The sequence below is a fragment of the Varroa destructor genome, unplaced genomic scaffold, assembly GCF_002443255.2.
Source record: "Varroa destructor unplaced genomic scaffold, Vdes_3.0 BEIS01000005.1, whole genome shotgun sequence".
Classification (NCBI taxonomy): Eukaryota; Metazoa; Arthropoda; class Arachnida; order Mesostigmata; family Varroidae; genus Varroa; species Varroa destructor.
In genome coordinates, this window is record NW_019211458.1 from 20,769,002 (window position 1) to 20,796,249 (window position 27,248).

A 27,248-nucleotide genomic window follows, 5' to 3' on the forward strand; every position below is an offset into this window, starting at 1 on the left:
CACCAATTGAGAGTTCACCCATCGCACGTTGACTTTTGCCTAGCAGTCACATTAGTTGGTAGAAAAATCAACCCTATAATAAAGTGATCCGAACAAATAAAAAAAAAGTACGTCTATTTCAGAGCATCTCACCTATCCAATAGTAACACTTGTTGTAATGGACAATATTGGTACCTGTCCATATGTTTGTATATGTGTGTTTGTGCGCCCGTTCGTGTCGGGTGTACAATGTATATCTATAGGTAGCAGCAAGAATTACCTATAATTTTCTTCCACTCTTCTACTTCGTTCTCTCATCCATCTTCAACTGATTTAGCTAGAAAATACATCGACGATAGTAAATAGCCAATGGCATAAGTATGCGCGCCGACGGCGGCGGCGAGCGTGAAGACCGATACTTGTTCTTCACGGCAGGCTTGACAGGCTTCTGGGCCGCAGGCTCGGTGGACAAATTATTATTGATCAAATATTGCATTAAAATTGCTTCGGCCGGAGATCGACGTGAGAAAGATGTCTCGTTTACTTAACAAGTCGGGCACGGTAAGCGAAAGGGTCGCTGTTGCTTTGTTTGTAGTGAGTGACGTGTACGCTCGTGTGTTATCTCCGTCTCATCATCATCTTCTCTCGTTTCCGACACTGAAGCTTCTGAAGTGGAAACTTCTGTGCCTTTGCTGTTGGCTTTGGTAGAATGTTTTTCTTTGGTTGATTGTATGCGCTTAGCTCTCGTAAAGGTCAATTGCCGCTGTTGGGGTAACAAAAACGTTTTGCAGAGATTATCCGTCACAAGTGGTCTCTATAAGCATGCGTTTTAAGGGACTAGTCATTGGCGTTGCTGTTCCTTTTGGCGGAATGACGACCCTTTGACGAATATCAATTGGCGTTTTAATTAGATCGTTTTAAGATAAGCAGAGCCGTTCTGGTAGGCTTACGTCGCTCTCCTCATCCGAAGTAACCACTTGAAAATCAGTGAATAAGCAAGCATTGCTAAAATATCCCTTGTAGGATGCAGCTTTTTGCTAATTTTTTCGACGGTAACACTACCGCGCAGCTCGGACATGTATCTATCAAAGAAGTTGGTATGGAATATGCTGAAATTTTCTTTGTGAGAGTGTCTATCGGTAACGCTTACCGGATACTCAAGATCGCCATAGATGTTCTGTTCTTTGCCAATCTTTCCTTCTTGGTCGGTCTGGCGGCAATGCGATTTCAGCCAGTCGGTGCCTCGAAAATCAGCACTCGAAAGCGTCCTATAAAATAGTAGGAGCAGAGACGGTAATAGCCAGACCATCAGCGAATATAGGATAACTATCTATAAAAGTACACAGTAATATAGCTGCACCCGCCTGTTATCAACATCGGCGGCAGCGGCGGTGCCACACCGCCGACAGAAGCCATAACGGCTACGATAAACTGGTCAGAGGTCGTGCCGTTTTCCACTTCTGAAAGTACGTCGTCCACTGTTCCTACTACAGTAATCATTCACATCGCAGACGTAACGCCCGCGTGCGCTGCATGCAGCTCACATTTACAGTTAGAAATCGTAGTTGTATACGTTACGCAGCCATCGTAGCGGATCACAGCCGAGCTCACAATAGCGACAGCAACGAAACATAATGGCAAGAAGACCGCGAACGCTATAGTGGTGTTTAACCTAAGGGGTATTATAGCAACTAAAGAAAGGCTGGCCGCGTGTGCTAGCTGGAACGAGCCACGACCTCTGACACGATGTATATACATATATATATATATATATACATAGACATCGAGGCTCTGGCCGGCCAGGGCAGTCATCTACCCTTTACACAATTACAGTAGTGATGTATCTTCTGCTACTGCTACTAGCGCTAGCAATTTTTACGTTTCTACTGTGGCCGAACGTTAACCGCGTCGAGCGAGACGCAGCGTGCCACGCGGACGAATCGAAGAGGATCTCGTCTTAACTCGTACAGATGAAAGAACGAATGGCCGACGAGCAGACGATCAAGACGCGCCATTATAAGACGATAGATACGGATCCAAGTTTGAAAACGTATATTGAACGATATCGACACACACAGCCATGCACATACGTCAAGCAGAAGCGTTGACCATGATCAATGTATTGAAAAGGACCGCGTGATCGATAAGCGGCAACGAGAGGCTCTCATTCGTTTAATGGACACGAAGTGAATTATTAGTAAATTTACGGATAAACGTATTGTTTAGCCACTCTTTGCCCTGTAGCTTTTGGCGCTACCGCAACCGTTCGTCGTCTACGTAAGGGAGAAAAGCGTAACGTGTATGTTCTACAAGCCCATTTTCCTTGGGGAACGTATGAGACACTGAAGATGAAATGACGGCGGTGGTTGGTAGTGCTACCAATCTCGCGCAGGTAAGCACCAAATTCTCTATTTGGAGAAAATGCACACAGATCGATGTATATAATTAGCTGTTAGATTTGGTACCGGCTTATCTAACAGCACTCCAGTGTATTTCGTGATGGTGACAGTGGTTGCAACCGGCTAAATAACCCGCGGAAGTGTATTTCGAAAACCATTACAAGCAATACGTTCCCCTTTCACAAAGGTGTCGTACTGTATAGTCGCAACACGACGCAGATCAGTAGCTAACGGCTAAATTAACTTTTGCGGCCAATGTAACGTCTGTATAACTTCAGTGCCTCGATATGATTTCCTTGATGCAATGAAATGTCAGCGATGAAGACGATATGATGCAATGACTCGCACAGCAGAATCTCTATCCGACAGAGAACAAGGGGTCGTTGCTTTCAATTTCAGCAACGACACATACTACGAGATTTGTGTAAACAAGTTATGCATGGAATACAGACTCTCTACGGTTGAATGAGAATTAGAGAAAAAAAAAAGAAGACAATTATGGATTGTAGCTATTCCAATTTGCCGCACTGCCACCCATGAAAAAAATCCGGGTTTTAATTCACCACCTACTCAACACTGCTCCAACGAAATACGGCAAAATCTGAGCCGTACATACTTCACCTGCCTGACCTATAATCTGAACACGAGGCCCTCGTTTAAGAGCTAGTCGCCTTTTTAAGTTAAACAATGCAAACCTCCATATTGCAGACGATTACCAGCCACTGAGTGACGAGTAAGCGCCATCTGGCGCGCTCGCTCGTGATATGTAATTGTCATATAGACATATATGACGCGCAGATTACTGCACAGTGAAGGCAGAACTTCTTTCAGATAACGTTATTCGATTTGATGGTCAAAGTCGAACCAATGTCGATGGTATGGTGTTCTTCTAGACATCACCATAGCGCTGATCATATTGAAGATGAAATGTTCACATAGGTTCAATGCTGATGTGGGCGACTACACGATGTCGTCACGCTTACAAAGGCTTGTGTATATCTAAGTCGTCTAATTCACCAGCCTTGACTCTGTAGTCTTCCGATCTTCATCCGCTCATATAGGGTCGTCTCATTTCACGCTGTCAATTTCTATATTATTCATTTTTTTCGGAATAGTCCACAGTTCATGAGCGAGACAACGGCCGATGAGACCAGCGATCCATCCATCCATCATTTAATAGGAACATCGTGTTCCGGGAATTGTCACCAAGGGATGTTCAACGCGACCACGTGCAAACGAACGATCAGAAAACTCTAGCCCGTTGAAATGGCTACGGCGACAAGAAACTGTGCGGGGAAATGTGGTGAAGGGAGAACGAGAAGAGCTCCATTCAAGGGGTCACTTGACGCAGTTGAGGTGTCAATGATTATTGTGTTCCTGCGAGAAGTTTTGTGATATATTCGTTTGCAACGCAAATTGAGGACATATTCGTAGTTACTAGATCCTTTTTGACTTATAATAGGAGTAGATGTGCCGAAGAGAGGTGCGCTGTAGGATATAATGACAATAATTATTATTATAGCCTAATCGCATACGTAATTGAAGCATTTGCTGTGATACTCTATAGTGCACTCTTCCCAAAAATCACTTCTCTCTATGGAATTGTAAATGATTCGTGTTACTATATTGCGTTGCCCAGTCTACATCGCAGCCTGTTTTTGTCGAAGGGGCAAAACTCGGTGAGTTCTTTTCTGCCTTTTCTCTCGCTATTACCTTTGATGTCGTGTCTTCACTGATCTTCAGTTCCCTGCCACGCGTTTTTTTAATGGGTGATGGGTGTCATAAAAAGTTGTCGTAAATGCGCCTCGGGCTTTGCGCGCGAATAATGTTTTCGTTGTTATCGTTTTCGGCGCTATTCTCGTCCTTGTCGTTAACACCGGCTGCTCTCGCCTTCTGTCGTAGTTCAATCCATGTAGTTTTTTTTTCGTACCTCGTCGTGGACATGTTTGTTATCTGCTATCATATCATTTCCGCACCTAAACGTAACTCGTAAAGGGCACATGACATTTTTGGTGTGGCTGATGCGCACGGTGGAACGGATCGCGACCGCGGTAGCGATGAAAGCGGTAGCGCTTTTGAAGACAGGCTTGTCGCGTCAAATCGTATGTGAGTCAACACTCCCTCGACGGTCTTCAATATTATAGCGTCTGACAAGGCATTACGGCATCGCTCCCGTCTATCGTCTGTCCGTCCACCCGGCCGATCGCCCGCCCGCCAAATGTTTGTTCCTCCGGGTGTCATCAGCGAATAAAGGCGCAGGACACGGTTGCACGTGCCATTTACTCTGCTAGCCAATATTACCGACGTGGGCTTGCTCGTAGTCTGGCTCGCGAACACAAGCCACCTATCATTCGATCGCTAACGATGTCGTCTGTGCCAAGTGGCCGTAACAATACAGAAACGGTGTCGTCCGACAGACATAACTAGAGACCGCTGCTTTTACTGCCGCCGCCGCCGCCGCCGCCGCCGCCGCTGATGACGATGATGATGATGATGTCACCGAACCTACGGATCACTCTGATGTTTTGACGAGCGCGAGACAACGTACAGACATGCACCGACACAGACACAGGCAAACAAGCACAGCTAGTCACAGACGTCTCGCAAACTACTCAACAAGCGAACGAGCGATCAACAACACCTCGATAGGCCCTGTGGACCCCGTGTCGAGGGAGACCTTATCTTTTTTCCGACACATGTTTCCATCACCTCTTCGTCCTTCCCCTTGGCTCGCAGTTCCCTTTCCTTTCACCAATACTTCTTCATTTCTTTTGAAAGGAAATAATCAGCCTCACGGTTATAGGTAGCGGATGTTGCCACTGCCACTGCGGCCGGGGCCGTAGACGTCCGTATAGTCTGTGGCTTTAAGGCCTGCTGGCCACTGCCGCAGAAACCGCTTCACGAAAATAATTCACAACGGGACGCCAAAGAATAAAAAATACCTGATAGAAAACAACGTTTGTGCGAATCGGCGACTTAACACTGCCACCAATGGGCTCTACTACGACGCTAGCGGCGAGAGCAGACACGATAGGCAAGCGCACCGACAAGGGCCGCTGTAAGTGGCGCAACGTCGTGACAAATAAAGAAATCATCACTGTCAGAGACGGACTAAGAGAGGCCGGCGCTGAAAAAAAAACGACAATGAAATTGAACTTTGCGCTGGGACCAAGTTATTGCCTGTTGAGGGTTGGCCGCTTGCGCGCCAGCCGACGCTCTCCCTGTTGTACGCTCCGGCTAATCAGGACCAAAATTATTTGACTACGAGTTAAAAGCCCTGGCAATAAAAATAACGGCGGCAGGGGCGGCGATACAAATTGCAATAGCTTCACTAATTGTGCTGTGGGTAGTTGTTATTAATTATAAACGGCTTGGTCTTTGTGAAGATGGAAGCAGAGCGAATTCTTAAAATCTCTCTTCAATGATATAGTGCCTTTTCTGACACAGTCAAAGAATGTTATCCGCTAGGGCCGAAACCATAATGTCAAAGGACTATTTTTTACGAAGGATCATTTCACTCAACCTACCTTACAATTAGTAATCGTGTACAGAAAAGGTGCGATCATTTCTAATATTCATGAACGTGTAGTGTATATATCCAATATGCTGCAGGCCAACGCTATCCATTTGACCCGTTAATTGAAAGGGAAATAAACTAAATTCAGCTTCGCTTTGTTACTTTCCAAATGATCCTTCGATTAAAATCGAGCTACGTCATCCTATGTCTTAACGACCTTAAGTAAAATGTTCGTCACAAGGCTTCATAGCTTGATTACTACACATATGACAGATCTGAGTCTCTATTACTTTTCAGCTTTCATCTTAGCATAGCTTCCTTCATATAGGTTGAATTTTGTACGGTCAAGTCTCCATCCATTTGCATAGATCCTGAGGTCTATCCAAGCATGATGTCGAGAGCGGGTGCCGACGCGCATGAAGGATCGGAGGTTTTCTTCGGTTGAAAACAATGTGGCATCTCGATTGCAAGCTGGTGTGACGGTTTGTCTGTCTGCCTTGATTTCAACGGATCCTTCGATCTGGATGAGCTTCATCCATCTGGAGCGACCTTCATTAAATGTGCCTTGCAACGAGACTGGTCAGCATCGCCCTAAACTGCATATAGGACCGGTACAATTCCAGAGTGGACTAGCGAAAATGTTATATCGGCTAAACATCGCTATGCGTATCCCATATTTATCGTTGTCGGCAAATAGCATGGCGCTCACTGTTAGGATAGTTTTCGTTTATTCCTACAACTTGTAGTCATTGTGAGAACGAGCTAATCTCCATTATTCTTTATGTTCGTATGTGGCCTGTCAGACATGCATACAGTAGAATTTGAAATTTCTTATTTTTAACTTGTACTTTCCGAACAATGGAAGTATTTTTTTGGGCTTTTATGAGACTCTGTGATGGGAATCTGTAACTGTGATGATGTTGACTGTAGTCAATAACTCGCGGACGATAAGTTAATGCTAAAAACGGAACGTAGCATTGCGGTGTACTTTGTTTTTTCGTAAATTGTTCCCTTCTGAGCGACTCTTGTTTTTTAAGAGAAAAAGGTTTTTACGGGGCTTTATGAGTCACTGTATTTTAATCATGGATCTATATATATATATATGTACGACTTTTTTAGCTTTAATCGTATACAGGCAATGTTTTCGTATCCAATCTTCGTAACGTTTTTCATTATTTTAGCGTTTTAACATCCAAGCTAGAAATTTCTTATATTTGTCTATTGTAATTTACAGGCTGAAAGCGATAGGTCGTATAGTCTACGCCATATGTAGAATTTACTTACAATCATTACCATACAAATTGTCGTCTAGCGGGCACAGAATTTGCTTCCTTTATTTCAAAGCCGCATGTACTAAATGACTTAGTAACTACTTCGGTCTAAATTTTGTGGTGCTATCTTTGCCATCGTATATTACTAAGTACTAATAACACGGACAGCTCTTGTTAATAAGCAACATGTGGACCTTTGTTTACCTGAACAAAGCCGAGAGTTTTGCTCAAATGCTTTTGGCTATTGTGTTCCACATCAGCTTCCCGCGGTAACGAGACAGAATCTGTTTAAAACGCGTTAAATAGCTATAGAGTATGAAGCCAGAGAAGTTAAAACAGGCCTGTCCGCAATTAACCTTCTTGGACGCATTTTACGTGTGAAATTGTGTCGCTTAAGGGTCATCACAACTGAAATTTCGATAGCGCTATCGTGCGAAAGGCGTATTACCGCTTTGGTATACCTTGGCAACAATTTACCGAGCCATGATACCGATCTCTAAAATACAGCGACAAAAAATTTCGTTGTCTGGGCTCATCTATTTAATTTGAAGCAAACCCCAAACAATAAACATTTTTCTTCGTGCCTAGTCTGTCCGTAGCGCAGGGTTCTATGTAGGCTTACGCGCACGAACCGTAGACATACACGTCTCTAAAAAAATGTGTCCGCGTAAAGGCCGAAACCTACAATTACCCACTCCACTGCGAGGTTATACTGCTATTTTAATGTGCCGAATAACAATCATTTTATAGATAATGTCCTCTTCCGTCTATCTAGAAGGATACATTCTACGATCTAGGCAATCGTAGGTAGCAGCAAGAACGACATATCCTTGTCTTTCGATCATATCGATTGACCGGCCATTCCAAGCAGTCGCGCACATCTCCATATTGCATAGCCAATATGCTGATCAGCTGTTCGTAGGAAGTTGAAAGCAGGCCGCGACTGTCGTTGGCTGGCTGACGCGTAAGCGCACGTCGTCGTTGTGGGAATGCGTCCGCGCGAAGAACTTGTTAGCACGCTAGGCGCATGTTCGCATGACGGGTGAAGTGAAGCAGATTGCCAGACCACCACACAGATACGTACAGAAACGTGCATGGTCACAGGATGAAGCAGGTCATGCTATAGGGACTATATATATATATAGCTTTGGGAGAGTTGGGCGCCTCACGCGACGATAGCCGAAATGGTATCGGAATTTTTTGTACAACCATTCTATTATCATTGCTTCAATTACAAATATGTGTATATTTAGATGAATGATGCCGAGCGCGGAACTACTGCAGGGACGCTTGATGAATCGTAAGCCAGGGCCGCCGTTAAACAGCAGATAAACGGCGGATTCAATTGTCGTAGACGTAACCTTTAGCTATGCGCGATGATACGGATTTGTTTCGTGCATATTATAGTACAAAAATACTGAATCTGTTAGAGAAAACGACGTCAAGTTTAGTTTTATAGTAACTACCACTCCGTCCGCAGTATTACTATCATTGTCGTAGTTGTCGCTAGTCAATACGTACAGCCACGGAGCGGATTCGTGGAGTACGTATTCGTGTATATGAGAGGGGTGGCCGAAATCAATTCAATTGCAAGTTATATTAGGGTGCAACTGTTAATATATTCAACTTTCATGATAAACTCGTGCCCAGAATCGTGTGGCTCTTTACACGATACGTGCGGCGCCGAAATAAAGAATTTCATCTAGAGTGAAAATAGCAAACACCGTAGACTATCGCTTCTGTAGTCCGTGCTTCTTCTCTCGATTCATTTTCGTTTCACTTCCCTCGTTTGTAAACGTTTCCCGTTGACGCCTGCACTGGCTGGCGTCCCATTACACTGATCAATATCGCGCCACCATCGACTAGCGTTAATACCGAGCCTAATTTATCTTAGCCAGCAAACGAAGACGAACGGCTTTCGTTTGTCTGAGAAAAAAAAAAACAGAAGCGTCAGTAGGACAAAAAATCGCCAAGCCTTCCGCCGGCGCCAAAGACAAATGCGTAATTAAGTACAAAGTAACGATTCCCTCGCCGTTGCTGATGGCCAATAACGAAAATGATGATGACAAAACGTGAGATTCACCTAAACACGCACTCACTTCGGTGATAGCGTTCGTTATGCCGTTCCAAAGACCGTACGGACACATGATCGGAGACATTAGACGCACGGCCAGCTACAAGATGCGACACAATCGCAGAACGCTAGTTCGATATTGCTGTATGCGAATAGCACGCCGCTAAGGCAACGCAGCGGATCATCCACGACGTAATGGTACTGGCCAGCGTTTTCAGCCGCCACCTACCGTCACAACGGAGTGATCGATCTCCAGCAGCTCATGGACTCAAGTGTAGTCATGGATTGATGACTCGTGACAATTTGTTCGAACTTTCTATCGTCCAGCGAAAAAGCCGTCTAGATGCTAACGAGGTGCTAGTTGATGACCGTATATGATTCTACTGTTATATGACGACAGAGGGAAATGAAAGGAGGACTTAAATAAGGAGGCGCTCCAATGGCAGATGGTTTGATGTGATATTTTAGATTCTTCAAAACCGTGAGTGAGGTAAGTCCTGTATATACGACAAAAACTAGATTTCGCTAACGCTTACCTATTACGGGCGAACTTTGAAACAAACCGTTATTATTGGTTAGGTACACCTAGAGAGATAGGCTAACGTTTTAAAAAACGTCTGTAAATATTCGTAGAAATAGCGACAGGCGTCACATATTCATACGCGTTGATACATAGCCATATTTGACGAGATATTCTCCAAAACCCTTCACCTTTAGACAGACATGTAAAAAATCAGCGCCCAGAATTACGTAACGGATGACGCTGTCATCAAGCCTTCTTAGTCAATCGACCAGGGCGATATGTCACGTATGATTGGATTTATGGTTTGGTCTCGGATGATCGATATTGTGACATAACAATCATTAAAACAACTACTATTAATAGGGCCTCGATCATGAAAGTTAAGGGGTTTTAGTTGCCCGACGTGGCATAAAATTATTAGCAGTTCTTTTCAGCTGCTGGTACCAGTGGCAGCGTCGCCAACATCGTAAGAAGAAGGAAACGTTAAATTTATCATGGCTCGTGACTTTATTTGTTTTTGTATAGACTGATTCTAGGAAGTTTTTTCTCTTATGTTGAAACAATCCCGAACGTGGTTGACACCTTGGTCAACATGTACATACATGTAGAAATATCAGATACGCTATGGCTCAGACAAGTAGAGATGATTTCATGAACGCATGCTGTGCTGGCTATGAACTGCTTAAAATGATGTCTGTATTATCTATAAATTGATTTATTTATTTTTAACGTAAAAATTCACAAAAAAAGCGCAGACGGAAGCTTGCAAGTAAATTAAATATATAATATTGGCCGTAGCTTACTTATTTTAATATACCTATATGTATCTATAGCCTATACTTACCTGCTATTATTCATACAATGTCCACGCTGAGATTACAACACGTAGAATTAAAAATTATTTGAAGGCGGATCTACGGTTTCAAAAAAAAAACTCTAAAACATAGGTATCGAACAGGCATGATGGCGTAGGCGGCCCATGGCGTACGATACTGTACAGAAAATCCATTTTTAAATTTACAGCAGAGCTTCACGTTCCGTGCAGTTAGTTTTTCCGAACTCAACTTTTTCTACTCAGTTTGCATTGTCTATTTATCCTATAGCATTGCGTTAGTAAGAACGGAAGCGATGATCATGTCAAGTACCGTTATGGCGATGCATACTTTCGTCGAAAGTCTTCAGAATGATTTCGTTCCTTGAGTAAATAAAGATAGCGCTTTTGTGGTTCCGCTTAGGTGCCGCACGACCGCGACCAGGCGTCCCACAGGTGTGACACCGAACTCTGACAAAATCGAAATCCGAACCATGAAGCCAAAAGGACAACCCGCCTGTGTCCTGTCATATACATGGCGTAGAGGAAACTCATTTCGTGCTCATTGGAGCTGGTCTAAGAGAACTTGCGGACGGTATGGTACGGTGTCACGTCGGCCCTTGTCTGTTTCTGCCATGTCATTTTTTCTCCGATCATCCGTCTTTGGCTATTCAATTACGGTTAGAGGAAGGAAGCGCGAAGAGAAAGTCCAGAGCTTTTCTCAACTGGTTAGATCCTGTTTCAACAGCCCCTGTGCGTTTAACAATCAGAATTACCACTAGTAAATTGAAATACACAACTTCCTTTTCGAGAATGAAGAAGCTCTTCAATTCGCTACTAACAGCGATATCGTAAAAGAACGGGTTTCGCCACTGAGGGCAATTAAAGCACCCAATATAGTTGGCAAATTTTCCTAGGTTGAACATAAGTTCCGGATACGTCGTACGTGGTATATGATAGAGTAGGTGGTTTCGCGTATTGATAAAATCTAACTGTCACAAACTCATTTTTCTCTCACGAAACATACTACATCTTTAAAGACCGATCTCAGGCTAGAATTGTGTGGTCCATACAAAACAACCGTAAATGCTATTTAAATTTAAATAGAGGTAGCGCAATGAACAAAAAGGAAATAACCTTTATAGGCCGATCCCTTGTGCAGTCAGGACAATGATTAACTTGACGAAAAAAAAAAATAAATAAGAAAAGATGTGATAAGGAGAGAGGTAAGCAAAACTGTTTAGTAAACATGTGTCTGGAACTTGTCCGCTGGAACTCTGAGCATCTTTCTAATCGTAGAAACTGCTGTTATATAATTTTTTACTTAATAATATTTTATAGCATACTATGATATTTAATACGAATTTAAGAGGCAAAAGTCAAAACGTGTACTCCGACTGATTAAATGCTATCGAGCTCTCTCTCACTGGTAAATTGCTAATTTGAGGCCTCTAAAAATTTTTTCTCTATGTAATTGGTGTTACTATGCAAGATAGTGAAATATAACTTAAATGATCGAAAGATGCTATCGCTTCTAACCAATATTGTCGGTTAGACCAAACCATTTCGTTTATGATACCGATCGTCCTATTCACATAGGGCAACGAGTTGCGAAAGCAACATTGATCTGAAGCGGAAACATAACGTGTACGGCCAGGATTGGCGGCATAGACATTACTAGGGATCACCTAATGCGTGCTAATCTGATCAACTTGCCTTCCAGATACTTACGAGTACGTGCAACCTTCTAGACCTTATCTCAGGTATCCTCCAGCTCCGTATGCTGCTTTAACGGTATACGAAAACAAGATTATTGCAAGGGTACACCAAAATCTACTGCGTTCATGGTATAAATAAATAAAAGTAAACAAATCAAATCTTTGTAGTGTTTCACGCAGTAGTATCTTCACTTAACTATGTGGTTGAGTTATTGACGAAGACCCGTAGATTAAGGTAGGAAATAGGCACACGTGTCGAAGCTAGTGATTTATTTACTTCGGACAGGTGACATACCTATTGCTTTGGATAATTCTTACGAGCTGTACGTATCGTACCGTATACGCAGGCTTCGATGTTATTTCTAGGAACAATTAAGCAACAATCCGCAAAGCCGAAAAGGAATACGAGAAAATATGCAGAAATCCAAGTCCTGTAAAGCCGCCTATCGTATTTCGTCCGTCGACAAGCAAAATGATAACATGGCATCATCTGGTAAAAACAGGTTCTGAACGTAGTTAAAAAAAAATTGGGCCTGTATGGCTTTGCGCACAGTTTCTGCTGTTGCTCAAGATGTCGTATCATTATACGCCTCTGTCGATAACCCACCCGAATGGAACAACCTTATAGTAATCTTTCGTTTCAGCTTTGCACTGAAATATCGAAAAAATGAACCATGTTGGCCACAGTCCTTATTACTCCCATGAGTCTCTGCTTTTTGCACTTTCAGCGGTTCGATATCCGACCCTCGTGGTACCTCACCGCGATATATTGGTAAAACTGAATTGTTCTGCTGAAAAATGTCCTATTAAACATAGTGTTCTTGGCATTTTCTTCATTGCACACACGTGCATACGCTTAGCAAGCTCTCCTTCGTCTCGGTGCTATACTGCAATCATTAATGCCCTGTTGTTCTATTGTTAATTCAGATACAACCATTCTCTATCGGGTATAGATAAGCGGTTCGACAAATAGACGAAAAATTCTTTCGGCATCCGCAGCTCGTTCAGTCTTCAGCAGTTGTCGAGACGTTTCTAGCAATGTCGACTGGATCAGCTCTATACGCGATCTGAATGTGTGTTCGTCTCCGTGCGTGATATCGATGCAAATTGTCTTGCCTTATTTCCTACCTTTCCGCGCTATGCCCGTAGCGTGGATGGAAATTGCAGAGAAACACTTTGACAGTCTGATTGTGACTCCGGCCAAACTCCGATTGAGACAGCCGCAGTCGGAACGGTAGCCATGACTGTAGTGGTAGCGGCCTCAACAAACATCGAGGAACTCAGTCAAGGGTCACTGTGAGGCCGGAATGAATGAGATAAGCGCGTTGTAAACGGCCAATAATCAAACCACACAAACTATCTCTTTCGCAACAGCTTCATGCCCATGGCGATGCTGGTGCTGATGAATCTGATGCGGCAGAGGAGAACAGCGGCTATCACAATTGTATAGCACGAACGCCGTCAATAAGATAAGATGACCGACGAAAAAGAAGGGGTCCATGGGGGTATGTTTCTATGGGACTGAGTCTATGGAACGACTTGTGCTGATGACGGTGAGGTCGTCGTGTGAGTCGTTATTACCGCTCTTTTATCAGGACGTCTATTGTTCGCTGCCGCGCTGAGTTCAAGCAGCGGCAGCTTTTCCGAGTAGGTTTCGTCAAATGTGAAGATTTGCTCGTCACATAAATGGATGGCTGTGCTTTATTATATTCCTTCATTTGCTATTCATAATCTTCTGTTTTATTACGGATATTACACATACCTGAAATGGAAATGAAGATTAGCTCTGGCTGGCGTTAATAGCGTAAAACGTCAGAGGAATGTAGATATAGGATTCCTAAACGTAATGTTTTCATCGGGGAAAAAAAATTGCGAAATTCAATAGTTGATTGAGTAGTTTTCTGATGCTGAACTCATGTGCAGCAAAGTATATCGGCTGGTAATGGATACATTAAGTTACCGTCGGATGAAGATGATCTGAATAGTTTTAGCGCGGATATCTTAACTGGTTTATTTTGTTAGGCGATAGCTAGCAGACGGAAGCTTGAATGTGTATTCGAGCGAATTACTATGTTCTTATCAGATAAAAATATGATGCGTAAAGCGGGCGTTTTGAATTCTACATCAGACGTAGCTGAGCTTGTCCTGCATTAACAAATGTTGGACGCTAACCCATTGTTGAACAAGCGAAACGATAAGAAAGCTTGATAGAGACATCCGACGTATGGATTGCATTCGTCCTTACTTTTCTCCACTGAAATTTAACGCCATCGAGGCGTACGTCACGCTAGTTGAGTTACTTGTTAAGTTAAACCTTCTCCGAACTCCATTATCTCGCCGGCAACTAGCAAGACCAGGACCTGCGTTTGCAACTAATTCATTCAACATGTCACCGTCTATACGATCTTCTATCATTCCGATAACGTCTACACAGTCGATATTTCAACACACCATTCATAAGTTCGTCGTTGGTCTTACATCGTTTTCATAAACTATTCCCCGTTAATGCTGCCCGCTAAATTTAGCCATTGGGTTGATTAGCTCTGGGCTCGTATTGATTTGTGGGTGTTTTCAGAATCTCACTGTCGACCCAATTTAGTTTTAGCGCATAGTCATATTTGTTTGACGAGTAGTTCAACTCGCGTCCTTGACTGCTGGTGATGGATTCGGTCTTGCAAATACCCTAGGTACACGAGCAGGTTTGGTATTAGTAGCGTAATATATAGAGTATTAGCTATTTTCTTTTTGACTTCTATACATGTATTGTCTATATATATATTATGCACTTATGACTCCTGGTTATTATGATAGCCCGGCAGTAGGAGCAGTGTCCTTCAAAGCGTGCGTTCATCCCTGTGTTCTGTCGCCGCTTCCATAGGCACCTATATACTGCATGCACCTTCACTACTTTAGCCTTGTAATTGGCCTAAGCGAAATCTTTGGAAATGTCTTGTCTATTATAGTCCGATCCACAACCATAACGTTCAACGTATTGTTTGGCCTATTTTTTTTTGTTGTCCAATATATATATATATATATAAATGTGTTGAACGCTTATACTTAAAGCTCCCTATCTAGTTTCTTGAATAGAAATCTCAACTCTAGAAGTGAAGGAATATGGTCGAGAATGCGCAAAAGATATTTCCGCAGACGCTTTAATGCCAATCCGTTTGTGATATGTACGTACGGATAGTTGAGCTAATACCGCGCCTTACAGGTCTGCGTAACCATGACCAATTCGGCATGGAGAAGGGATGGAATATGTTAGACTAGTCGTTAATTATGTAAACTACTTCCAATAAATGCCTATGTAATAAAGTGACTAATAAACTAAAATGAGACTATAGAAAAATTGTCGTTCTGGAGACGACTCCTTCTCTAACTGAAGTTCGCTGTTTAGTCCTTGCACGTGTAACGTGCACGTGGCTGTGTTTAAAAAAAACCGATGTTCGTTTGGAGGTTACACTCCCGCGAGCCCCGCAAACAAACCATTTCCGCATTGCCGTCTGAACGAACTTGTAACGCACTCTTATGAATATTCGTAATGCAAAACAATTAGCGTAAAAATTGTAATATATTTCTAGTCTAGCGAGGCATAATTGCTAGCACACGTACATACACGCCACCGTCTTCCTGGCAACAAAATAAAACAAAGCCTTGAGCTTGCAACGATCGAATCGAGGCTCAAGTCTATAGTGAAAATGGTAGGCTTGTTCATGGGCTCACGTTCACTCCCGTATCATCGTGTGACATGTTTTCGACAAAGACATCGCTCTATACGTTCCCGATTCGCGAAATCGTTACGGCGAAGAGCCAGCTCACAGGGGAAGCGTATTGAAGTCGTCGTTACTGAGTCAGAGTCAACCAGACCGACGGCCATCAAGGAACCTTTTGAAGGTCTAGCCTAGAAACCACTTAGCGCCTATGATCAAACGGGAAAAGCATGCGCAGGACGTACTCCGCTTGCGTTAGTGACAACAAACAAACAAAAAAAAAATATATTATTTGCATTTTAAGTGTAAGATAATCAGCTATGGTAGCTGCTACGTTAGACAGCATATCTGGTATTTAGATCATTAATTGTTTGAACCGGTCTTTTATACAGTTAGATACAATAACAATGTAAGGTGTTATCTATAATTTCTGTGGAGTACTACTTTTCGAAGGGAGACGTTGAGATCTTCCTGTGTTGGTTCGACATGTTGTCAATCCTCCAGATCGATCATGAATGTCAACGTTGAAGGCGCTATAAACAAAAATATGTTTAGCCTTAGGTTAGATAAAAAAAAATAACTCAATGAACAGTGAATCCATTCAAAATACTTTCGATCGAGACATCGCTTCCATGTAAAACCCTTAAAAGGCTTCTTGAGAATTTCCAGCTTCTAACTTAGAATCTAGAAAAAAAAAGTTAAACGAAGCTATGGATTGAGAAGCAAGCTTTAGAAATCACACGCCGCAAACCCTTCAGCAATAGGGACATTTAAAATATGAAATCCATATCTTAAATAGTAGACTCAGTGTGAGTAGTCGTGGCCCATAGCGATCAATCAGAGAGAATTCAGAAATTCGCTGGTTTGCTGTTAAATGATTAAGAAAATGTTTGTAATATCAATATATCAAAAAAAGATTCTAAAGTACCTTCGTGTGTCAAACCGAACGATCGTATAACTAGCGTATCACACTTGCTTCGAACCTGCAGGAGGAGTCGCGTTTAGGTTACCGTCTAAGCGAACCCTCAACGGGATTTCACTTGCTTAGATATCATTCAGAAAGGTGTCTCGTACATAATGTCTTTGTATACGAAAAAGTACGTTTCGATATAATTCAACACATGTGGTCGTTGCTCTACGACGTGACAAAGAGCCGTCGTCCTTTGAGAGCAACTACGTGTCACTTAAAAGAAAATGCAATTTATTCATCCGCAACGCGCTAAGTCAGAGTCACTTAACGCTCACCTTCCGTCCACTCTCCTCTTATTCGTTTAACTTTTTCCCGATTACGGTTATCCTTGTTTTCATCTCATAGCATCACTATCACTACTTATTATCGTTATTCTTACGGTATAATATAGGGTTATGGTTTTGTGACGTGTAAACATCGTGTCCAAGACCGTCCCAGCTCGCATTCCTTCGCTCCGACTGTGTAGACGATAGTGTTAAGGTCTCGACGCTGTCAACGCCAGAATCGATCGGACCTATTCGCCCTTTATGCTGATGGTCTACAGTGGTTGCTGCCTGCTTAAAGCTGTTAAATTTATTAACAAAGCTCCCAGTGTAAATACAAGCAGAATCTATGCACGACTAGGTTACACACAAGTTCCAAGAATCCAAAAAGGAAAGCTTCATAACTATAACGGAGAACATGAGCGGGAAGATAATGTTACGTTTGAAAAACGACAAAAGGGCAATGTTCGTATATTCTTTGACACAAATTTCATTAGACTATTTTTTCTATAGATGATATTTGCTTTAAACCATCTGATTTCTGGCATACTACCGTAGGGTGGTATTGTTGCGTTGATATGGGAGGTTCGCGACCGTGGTCGCCATTACGTATACGATGATCACTCTGCCAGATATCATTACTTGGTTATTGCCAGCATTGGATAGGCTCTTTAATTCCCTTAATAAGTGCGAAGTCTGTATAAAATACCTACACGTACACAGGTACATGACGGAATAAGCGGGTGGCAGATTGGAGGACTGGCGAATAGCGGCAACATTATCTGGTAGGAATGCTTATTGATAATTTTAACATTGATAAAGCACCGTCTCACAATTAACTGTCTGCTTCACTTCACAAACTTCCAACAGTTTTTTTAATGGATTACATTTGTACACGAATTCGTAAGCGAACAATCAGTCACCTTACTATATTTCCTTTCTCACTATGTGAGATAATTGACAGAAAAAAACCTAAGCTACATTTAAAAGTCTTGCTTCCTAGAAAGCACTGTCCTCTGGGTCAGGACAATGACTGGCCGAACCCAGCACAAAAAATGGTGCAGCTGTATTTATGTAGAGGACTTCTTCCTGTTTCAACCACCCCGGGATACGCCATTACCCCATGCATCGTACTGTACCCCTCCTGGGACTCATATTGATCGACTCAACAGCTTCCTCCTTCTAAAGCTGCTACCGGTGCCTAGAAATGTCACGATGCCGTAATGTGCGGACCAATGACATATGTTTGAAAAGATAAATTACTCAGCACCATATTCAACCATAATAGATTTACTGTTTACTTCTGCGGCTGCTCGGGGACAAATTCTGCTACGAGGTTTGCTCACCAGGTAGACGTTTGACACTATGGCGCTTGTCAGCTACAAATCGCTTTCGATCCTCAGTTTATATTATAGGCAGCTATGGCCGGTTTAATAGCGCCACCCAGTTTGTTGAATTACGGGTGTAGGCGTGCTTGCGCCCTGCGGGAGATCGTGGCTGGCGGATTTCGTGGCCGGTCCGTACATGAAGGTTATTCGCCGCGGTAGGTAACGACAGTACAGCTACAAAGTCTGTTTAGATAGGACGATAGAGTTTTGAGGCAAGGACCGCTTGCCTAAGGAACTTAATCTTAGCTTGTTAGCCATTGACTCGATGCTTGCTACAATCACCGCGTATATATATTCGAATTACTGTGTATCATAAATGGAGTTGTTACTATCGGCTTAAAGTTGAACGTCAACAGTGGTGACGTAACAAGCGTACGATAGATTGTAGCGGAAAATGGCAATCACCCGTTCTGCAGTCTGTAAAGTTCGTAGATGTCGAATGTCATGTCTTTTACGGCGCCATCTTTACGGTAATATAATAATTGGTCAGGGCGTGCATAGACCGCGGCCAGATAGAACATGATGACTGTTATAATGAGAGATGAAAAGAAAAATATAAGGACTCGGCGCACGCTTGAAGAAAAACGATCTGATTTTTTTGCGCGCAGTAGGTCAGCGTAGCGCTTATAGATAATAGAGATAAATATTTCTTTATGGCCATACGAGTGTCTATTTCAGTTACAGAGACGGCTTGTCTGTGTGTTCTGTGGCGACGGCGCTAAGACTTCATTCAAGTACATTTTAACATGATATTAATTTAATTTAGATCGCTAATTTGGCAGAAGTATCCACTAAACTGTCAATGGTCACTCGTACACTTGACCATTTGTTGGCGTTTGTCCGAGGAAAGCTAAAAATACGTGAAAGACCGTATCGAACGTCCTGTCACTCATCATCATCATCAAGCAAGCACACCATTACAACACTGTATATATAGGTATAGAAGAATTGTAGTTGTTCCTGTTTGCTGCGAACCAATAGGGCAATCTGCTGGCGCGTTCCCTATTGACTTGCCGCTCGCTCGAATGTTTACAACGATAAAAATAGCCAGTCTAGTTTAATTCTCTGCAAGCAGAATTTCGAACGAGGTCGGTTTACGGAGACGCTGAAAACACGAATGAGTCGCATTGTGTAGTTAGCCATATAATGATTAGTGAATTGTTATGTTCATCACTGGTCTGCATCCTAACTTCTTATAGGCGTATACATAATAAGAATTCATAAGAAAGAAGAGAAAAACCGTAACATTCGCCGTTACAAAACCAGTCTCTTCAATCCACCTGCGGAGAGGCTGAACGTAGATCAATGTTACGATAAGTCTCGAGAGTACGTGGCTTCCGGCGATTTCAATCATCAGCGAGCCCGATTTTTTATCTATGTCTAGCCCTGGCCGTTCGGTGTTGCGTGCTTTGAGATCTGCCTCAAAAAAGCCGCCAACGCGAAGACACCGCTGTGAAGCCGGCAGCCACAGCTCTCTGTGCAGCGTTTTGTCATCAATTTTGTTATTCCTGCATCGTCATCTGTATTTGTTGTTGTTATTATGATGACCAAAAGATATCGCAGACGACCTTTGATTTGGACTCCGAATTCATTTTTGAAAATCGATAACCTTCTATATGTCACGACGGTGCAAACGATGACAACGTTTAATACATATAATAGGTGCAATGATGAATCGTCACGCGATTTGTGAACAGAAAAAAATCCATGAAGGCAACAGACGCGTAGGTATTTAATACTACCACACGACAAGCCAGCTGTCGTTACAAGGCTGGTAAGGTTATTATCCTTTAATTAATTTTTCGCCGTTCAGGCATCCATCATTCAGGATCGATCAGTCCGCTGGCATTTAACAAATTTTCTTTGACTAACATTGTCATAGGGATAGTAATAACGTTATAGATACTATTTTTACAAGGGAAACAGGTTCGTCTTGAAATTTAACATAACAAACACTGAAAGATCTTCGCCACAATTTAAAGCTAAGCCGAGGACACAATTTTTTTCTAAATCTTGTTGAGACACTTTCATACGCTATTGTGTGAGGGAAAAATTACCGACAACTTCCTCCCGGGACGTAGCGTTTGACAGATTGACAGGGTCAGTGGTTTCCAATCCGCCGTCGCCGAAAGCCAGCTCAACCAAATGGGCAAACTGTGGTTAAGCCTGTCAGGGTTGCCCAAGGAAAATTTGCCATTTTGTAGGGACGCCTAAAGCCTTCTCCTTTAAGATTACGCGGCACAGCTATGAAAAAGGATCCGCTTTTTTTCAGACGATGTTTTTTCGTTCCATTTCTCTTGACTATGAAAATAAGGAGGTTCAAGACGCCTGGAAAGCTACTTTACAAAAAATAGCCCAAAGACATGGTTATTGAAATTGGTTAAAGTATAAGACTACTGCTTAATTTTTTGCAAAGACTCTGTGTCTACAAGAAGTAATATTTGCAGGGGCAAAAATTTTTTTGTGCATGATGCTCACAGCTTAATATCACAATGTATCATTCCTGCAAAGGTCTATTAGGGGAGCAAGTCAGTGCAATTGGCGGGTCTGGACAATAGCCGAGGCTAGTGTGCTATTTTTTTTTCTATTAATCGTCAGGAGTTTTTACTGAAGGATTGCAGAGTGTCTACAGCGAGATTTGAACCTGGGCCATTACGTGCCCTTGAGGTTGGCGGGCAAATACGCTACCACTGTACGAATAAGTTGACAAGTTCGTGTGCAACGTCTTTGCTTATTAGAACTAGTACTTTCAAAATTTTGCCTTCTTTTTATAGTACTTCGTAAGCGATCAAAGAAAGAGCTGGCAACTAGAGAATCGCTACGAATGGCTCCGTGCATGAATATCTTAGAAGTGAACCCAACAGTCAACTATCACGTACCTAACACATACAATCAAAAACAACCGTATTTAGCAATGATAGGGCCGATCTTTCAGCTGTTGCTTGTTTTTCATTTTTAATGTCATCGGCCATAGATGACAAACATCATACGTAGAAATCTGTTCGCGGAAAGGGAAGATCGTCATGAGACACAGTGCGCTTCCAGCTGGTTTCACATTTAAGTAAGTCATCAAAAAGATATTAGCCCATTATGGTACATCTTGAGCTTTGCGTACCCGTGCCACATGGACGACGCTCTGCGTCGGGCAATTTGAAGCAGGCAGCACGCGTAAAAATAGTATGCACCAATATAAACATTACTCTTTGTGAATAAGGCAGTGTGACGCTAGAGAATATCACAACGTCGACGGCAAGCTACGATTACCGCTCGAGGCCGCTTAGCGCGAGCGGCCGACTGAATATTACCGGGCTTCGAGACAGCGGTTAGCAGGCAAAGTAAAGTGCTCGCATTGTCGTGATCATCTTCAGATCTTACTGGCGATATCGACTTATGAAGACGGATGGCACATTTTTGGGCTTTCTGTTAACCCCACTGTCTTGTGCCTGAATCCACTAAATGTGTCAAGTATTACAGTGCACGGATATTACGGCTAACGGCAGATGTTGAACTATAAACGAGCGCAATGGGCGAAGAATAGACTAACAAAAACAGCATCAGCCGCTGCCGCAAAAAAAGAGTGACAGAAAAATAGAACTAAAAAATAGGAAAAACCAGAAAATCACCATTGCCGTCGCTGACACCGTTCTTATATATATATATATAACGGACGATAAAGACGTCTGGGTAGATGGTGCGGCGTTGATGGGATGTGTCTAGTTTAAATCCCAAATGTCCTCGATTAGAAAAACCCTGCTAAAAATTATAGTCATTAGAAATGCAACAACTGACTTATCTGAAACAGAAGTCAAAGACAGACCAAGGAGAAGGTAATAGTTCGGTTTTATAGAGCAAAAAATGACATTGTGCAGAACCAATGTTTACGACAATTTGTATATCCGTCCGTATCTTCTAGGAAAATTGTGGAGTAATCATGGAGTTACCCCACTATGGCGCAGTGGTAGCGTGTCCGCTTTTAAATTTTGCGACACGCAACGATCTAGGTTCAAATCGTGGTATAGTAGTACTTCCGCTGTTTAGCATGAACGCGTGCGATGGAACCCGGTGATGAATATATTGTAGTGATAGCTTCTTCGGGCGCTTAGGATTGCTCGCGTCGAATCATCTATCTAGACAGATTTCTGCAGTAGTGCTACACAGAAACATTGGGGCCTGTCAAAGAAGAAAGGCAACCACGAGTTATCTATGGAAAAAAATATTCGTAACATATCGTACTTGCTCAAAATATATAATAAACGTATCTCGGCTATACTTAGAAACTGTAGTTGGTATAATATAATATAATAATTCAGTAACGTTTTTTTTTGAGGGTTAGATTGTCGGCAACATTTGTTTTATGTATGATATAAAAATATGTGTGCTTACATCGCTTATTTCGAATTTTACAACGTTTTCAATCGTCCTTTCGATAACAAGTTTGCAAGGTCAACACAGTTAACACCAAGCATTCGTCAAGGTTAACATTTTGTGGTCGATAATGTCGCCAGGGGACGATTACGTTCTGGGCTCGAGGGTCTGATTATCGAGTTTTCGAACGAACGCAGCCCAGCATTGACCCGCATTAGGCTACATTGTTGGGTCAAGTCTAACTATTGACGATAGGTCAATCGGACGCCTTAGTGTTCTAGTGCCCTCTGCTGCGAAGGTTCGTGAAGCATTCAATAATATTCATGTAAGCTTTACAAGTCGATCTCTAGTCATCATCGTAGTCTTTTAAAAGTGCGATCTTTAGATGGCAAGCATCTAGATTGAATATAAGCGTGTTTTGATTTTTTCCCTATCTTACTTTGCCACTCAACATTTCTGGGAAACGGCGGGGACGATTAGTATTATGCAAGCAATATTCAGCTAGCAAGATTATTACGTTTAAATGGAGGTACTTACTGGGTCGTTCAGCATTCGATGCGGGGTTCGGCTTGTTTCTTTTTAGCAAACTGTGGGGTTACATCTCGTTTGCGATGACACGTTATGGATCTGCGGTGACGTGAAACAGAGAGACATATCATGGATCTTGTTGGAGATACGTGCTGGCGGTGTGAGTGTTCAGCAAATATGAACGTAGTTCAAACGATTACCATCTGAAAATACACTTTACTTTCAAAGATTGCAGACAACGCGACATCATACTTAGACTGTACTCATGTGATCCAACGATCTTAACTACAGACACTTCTCCGTTTTCCTCGAATATCTTAAAGTTTTAAGCTGATACTTTAGATGCGTGGTACTGAGTCTGGTACTGCTACCTGCTATAACTTTTCAGCTAAAGAAATACATTTAAGAAGAAATTAAGCTCAGGTACTTTCACATTGGCGTTGTCAGGGACGTCTCGTTGACGTTACTTCGATTTATCGCTCTAGAAACGTCGAAAGACCTTAAAAACTTATTATTATTATTATTACCTAGTAGGCTTCGAGAAGACATCCTGGAAATTTCTACCTCGTAGTTGTCTAGTCGCATGCGTTAGTTCCTAGAACACAACGTTCCGGTAGGCCGCATCACTCTTCGGCTTCATTATTAACACACCATAAGTTCCGCCTATTAATCAGTAAAAGTGATGAAGTCAACCAACTTTGTGAGACACATATAACTTAGCAATAATTATATGTATTTTACTTAACGTTGCGATCTCAAGCAGTATTTCCTCTTCTGCGCTATTCACTGTTCGATAATTAGCCGGCCTACTCGTCGATTAATTGAATAGGAAACTGACTCGAGGACTCGATACTTAGGCAAGTGTTTGCCGCCTTTTTTGGCAGGCTCAAGTGTAGGACTAAGAGAAGAAAACGTCTGTGCCAGCGATTCATTTGATAACGAATGTACAAAATTAATTACTTACTTACTAATTTATCTATCCCTGGCGTGCCATCTTTCCCCAGCTCCCACTATCGGCTTCCATCCTTCTGTCTTAACGTCTCCGGTTATTGAATGGCTATCGACATATTAGTATGCCACTTTCATATACGTAGGAATATTAAAGGTGTTTTAGAGATATATAAGGTATTTTGTTGTGTCTCGTATAGAAGTGCGAATGTTATCTTGATGACTTTCCGTGGGTCAGTTCGTTCCAGCCAAGCCGAGGAGGGAAGGAGCGGAAAGTTCTACCTTTTGCACAATGTATAGCGTCTAGCTTTCATTTTGTCTACTTTTACAGTGTCTACACTTCAGCGACCGATGCTAACGTTCTTTTTCTGCTGAAGATGTTGTTGATTAGGATGTTTCGTCTCGCTTTTCGACGATTTTCCTCGTTTTAGTTAATCAGCTAAGCATACCGGCGAAAGACGCATTAGAATTCGTATTTTCGTTGTTAATTTCTTGTCTCGTAGTGACGTATCAATACGAGGTGCGGAATGCGAACCTCTTACCCTCACCTGAAATCGTCCGAATTCTTGTGGCTATGTAAGTGCCTGCTTGTCCATGTGTAATGTCAGTGTGTACATATTTATATGTGCACCCTATGCATATCTAATAACTGCTCGTGTAATCAACAGGTTACGTCTCAATCGCCGCTGGCTCGTTGTTTTAGCTATACACAGAACATCACACAGAGTGATACCATAAACGCAGGACATTTCTTGTGCGCGCCAATTGATTCTCCGGAGAAAAAAAAAAAAAAAAAAAGAAATGTCAAGAGAGGGTGTGAGAGAAAGAGAAACCGAGGGATCAAAAGCCAGAATCCTAACCCAAATCACCCGCTGCAGGGCCAAGGGACAGCCCTCTGTATCGTTCACTGATGTTCCATCGCTTCTACCGCCATCCTGTTCATTAGGATGTTATTGCTGCCAATGTCGAAAGAGGCAGCCGTCAAGAAAAAGAACGTTTAGCGAATCGGAAAGACCTACAAACCACTGGACAAATAAACGGTCGCAAAAGCAAAAGTTATCAATCTCTCCTCGTTACCCAGCTAGTTAATGGGGTGTAGCAAGAACATTACAACTATGACGGCAACAACATGAAACACAAAGGGTGCAAGCGGGAACGTAGAGCGAACACTTCTTTTTGGGAACGCGTCTATGTGCGACCCTCAGCACAGTCCTCTGAAGCACTCGCAATCGTCAGCAGCAATAGCTCGCGAATGATTATGGCACGACATAGGCACAGGACACAACAGCCTTAGCAGCAGCTTGAGCAAAAGTAACGAAGTTCTATGACCACCTTTCGTGTATTTGTGTTTCGGTGGGCGCGTGCGTGCACACGATTCAGTAACGTGTACTATGGATATCGATAGGTAGATTAATGTAAGCACAAAATTGTGCACATGTATGCGCGCGCACATTAATCCAACACAGAAAATGTTCAAATATGTAAAAGTCGGTTGAAAGTCATTTTTAAGCCTACGTACATTGTTTTCCTGTTGATTTTTTTGCGATATGCTATAGGCTTGTAATACTGTTACGAACAACTGATTGCAGAGTAATTAGACGGATGAAAGTGCTGAATAATCACATATTCGTCAGCCCTCCAAAAATCCTTCGAAATATAAACACTTTTTTATGCAGTAGACAAGCTAGGCATATACGTATAACGGGTAAATTTAGTGCAATCAGGTACCTGCAAGCACCTAAGAAATGCTACAAATGCACATATAGCTCTGAGAATCTTTGCGAATAATTCGAAATTATTTTTACGCAGATACGTGTTATGAAACGCAGAACTGTGAACGGATACACGTTTTGACTCGATGGGCATCCTCAGTCCGTAAAGGCGGTAATTTGAATACGTCAAAAGATTCGAAGTAAAGTACTGTTGTTGGGTGCGTCTCTCGTTCATAATGTAAACAGCAGACGACAGCGAAAGCGAATTAATGGCTATTATTGGTCATACGAACTATTAACAAAAGTCATAATGTCAGTCGTGTAGAAGCATACAAATGACTGACTTCGCTGGCAGCCCTGCTCACGGTAGTCCACCAGCGTTGCCGGTGCATACATTTCAATCAGTCTGACACAGCTCAGGATTTCGCCAATTGAATTTTTGATTATTATTAATTGTCATGCCAAATACAGTCCGCGAATCATCCCGATCAGTTGAGAAAACCGAGAACGAACAAATGCACGCCATAACGGTCTGCGAAATCGCTACATAGCTAGTCGATAACGCCGTTATGTTAATTCTGTGTTACCCGGTCATTTCTACTTGATCACACCGAATAGGCCATATGATGTTTATTCATGCACTTATATCGAACTGGCAATTTTTCTTACCACGATGATAGAGGTGACACTCTGACCGCGTCGGCACAATTCACTGCTGTCTCAGGGTGTGCCAGCGGAGAAGCTATAGCAGCTAGCATATTCCCAGCTACCATTTTGATCATATTATATAATGGAAAGAGGTACGGCACAATAGGGGAGTAAATGGATTAGAAATTGATTTGAGCGTCTGGCAAAATTGGCAGTCACGCATAGATCTTTGTTGATGAAGGATACGGCGGCGGCCGGGGTTGTGAGGGGTGATCACGAACGTGTCTAAACGGTAGCGGTTGGCTAAACGATAGAACAAGGAGGTCTGACGAAGTTCCGCAAAGCCCAGCATGTGAAAAGGCCGGGATATTTCACAGCCGACACACGTTAAGCTAATGGCTAAGCTTTTTCCTTAACCCGC

At 42.5% G+C, this 27,248-nt stretch overlaps 1 protein-coding gene and 1 long non-coding RNA gene across 4 annotated transcripts in view; one reads left to right on the top strand and one right to left on the bottom strand.

Moving 5' to 3' along the window:
* LOC111250661 (uncharacterized) overlaps positions 1-27,248 on the top strand; it is a 136,534-nt gene that overhangs the window by 20,868 nt on the left and 88,418 nt on the right. The window contains exon 1 of one of the 3 annotated variants that reach the window (XM_086990737.1): positions 8,147-9,730. The exons of the other annotated variants lie outside the window; for them this stretch is intronic. The gene's annotated coding sequence lies outside the window, so the exon portion shown is untranslated. Of the gene's footprint in view, positions 1-8,146; positions 9,731-27,248 lie in introns of those variants that run through there. 3 annotated transcript variants of the gene reach the window in all.
* LOC147755414 (uncharacterized) lies at positions 22,477-25,215 on the bottom strand. Its single transcript, XR_015328715.1, has 3 exons — positions 24,488-25,215; positions 23,529-24,182; positions 22,477-22,796 (listed from the first exon to the last, which is right to left on the bottom strand). It is a non-coding gene; the product is annotated as an uncharacterized LOC147755414 (long non-coding RNA).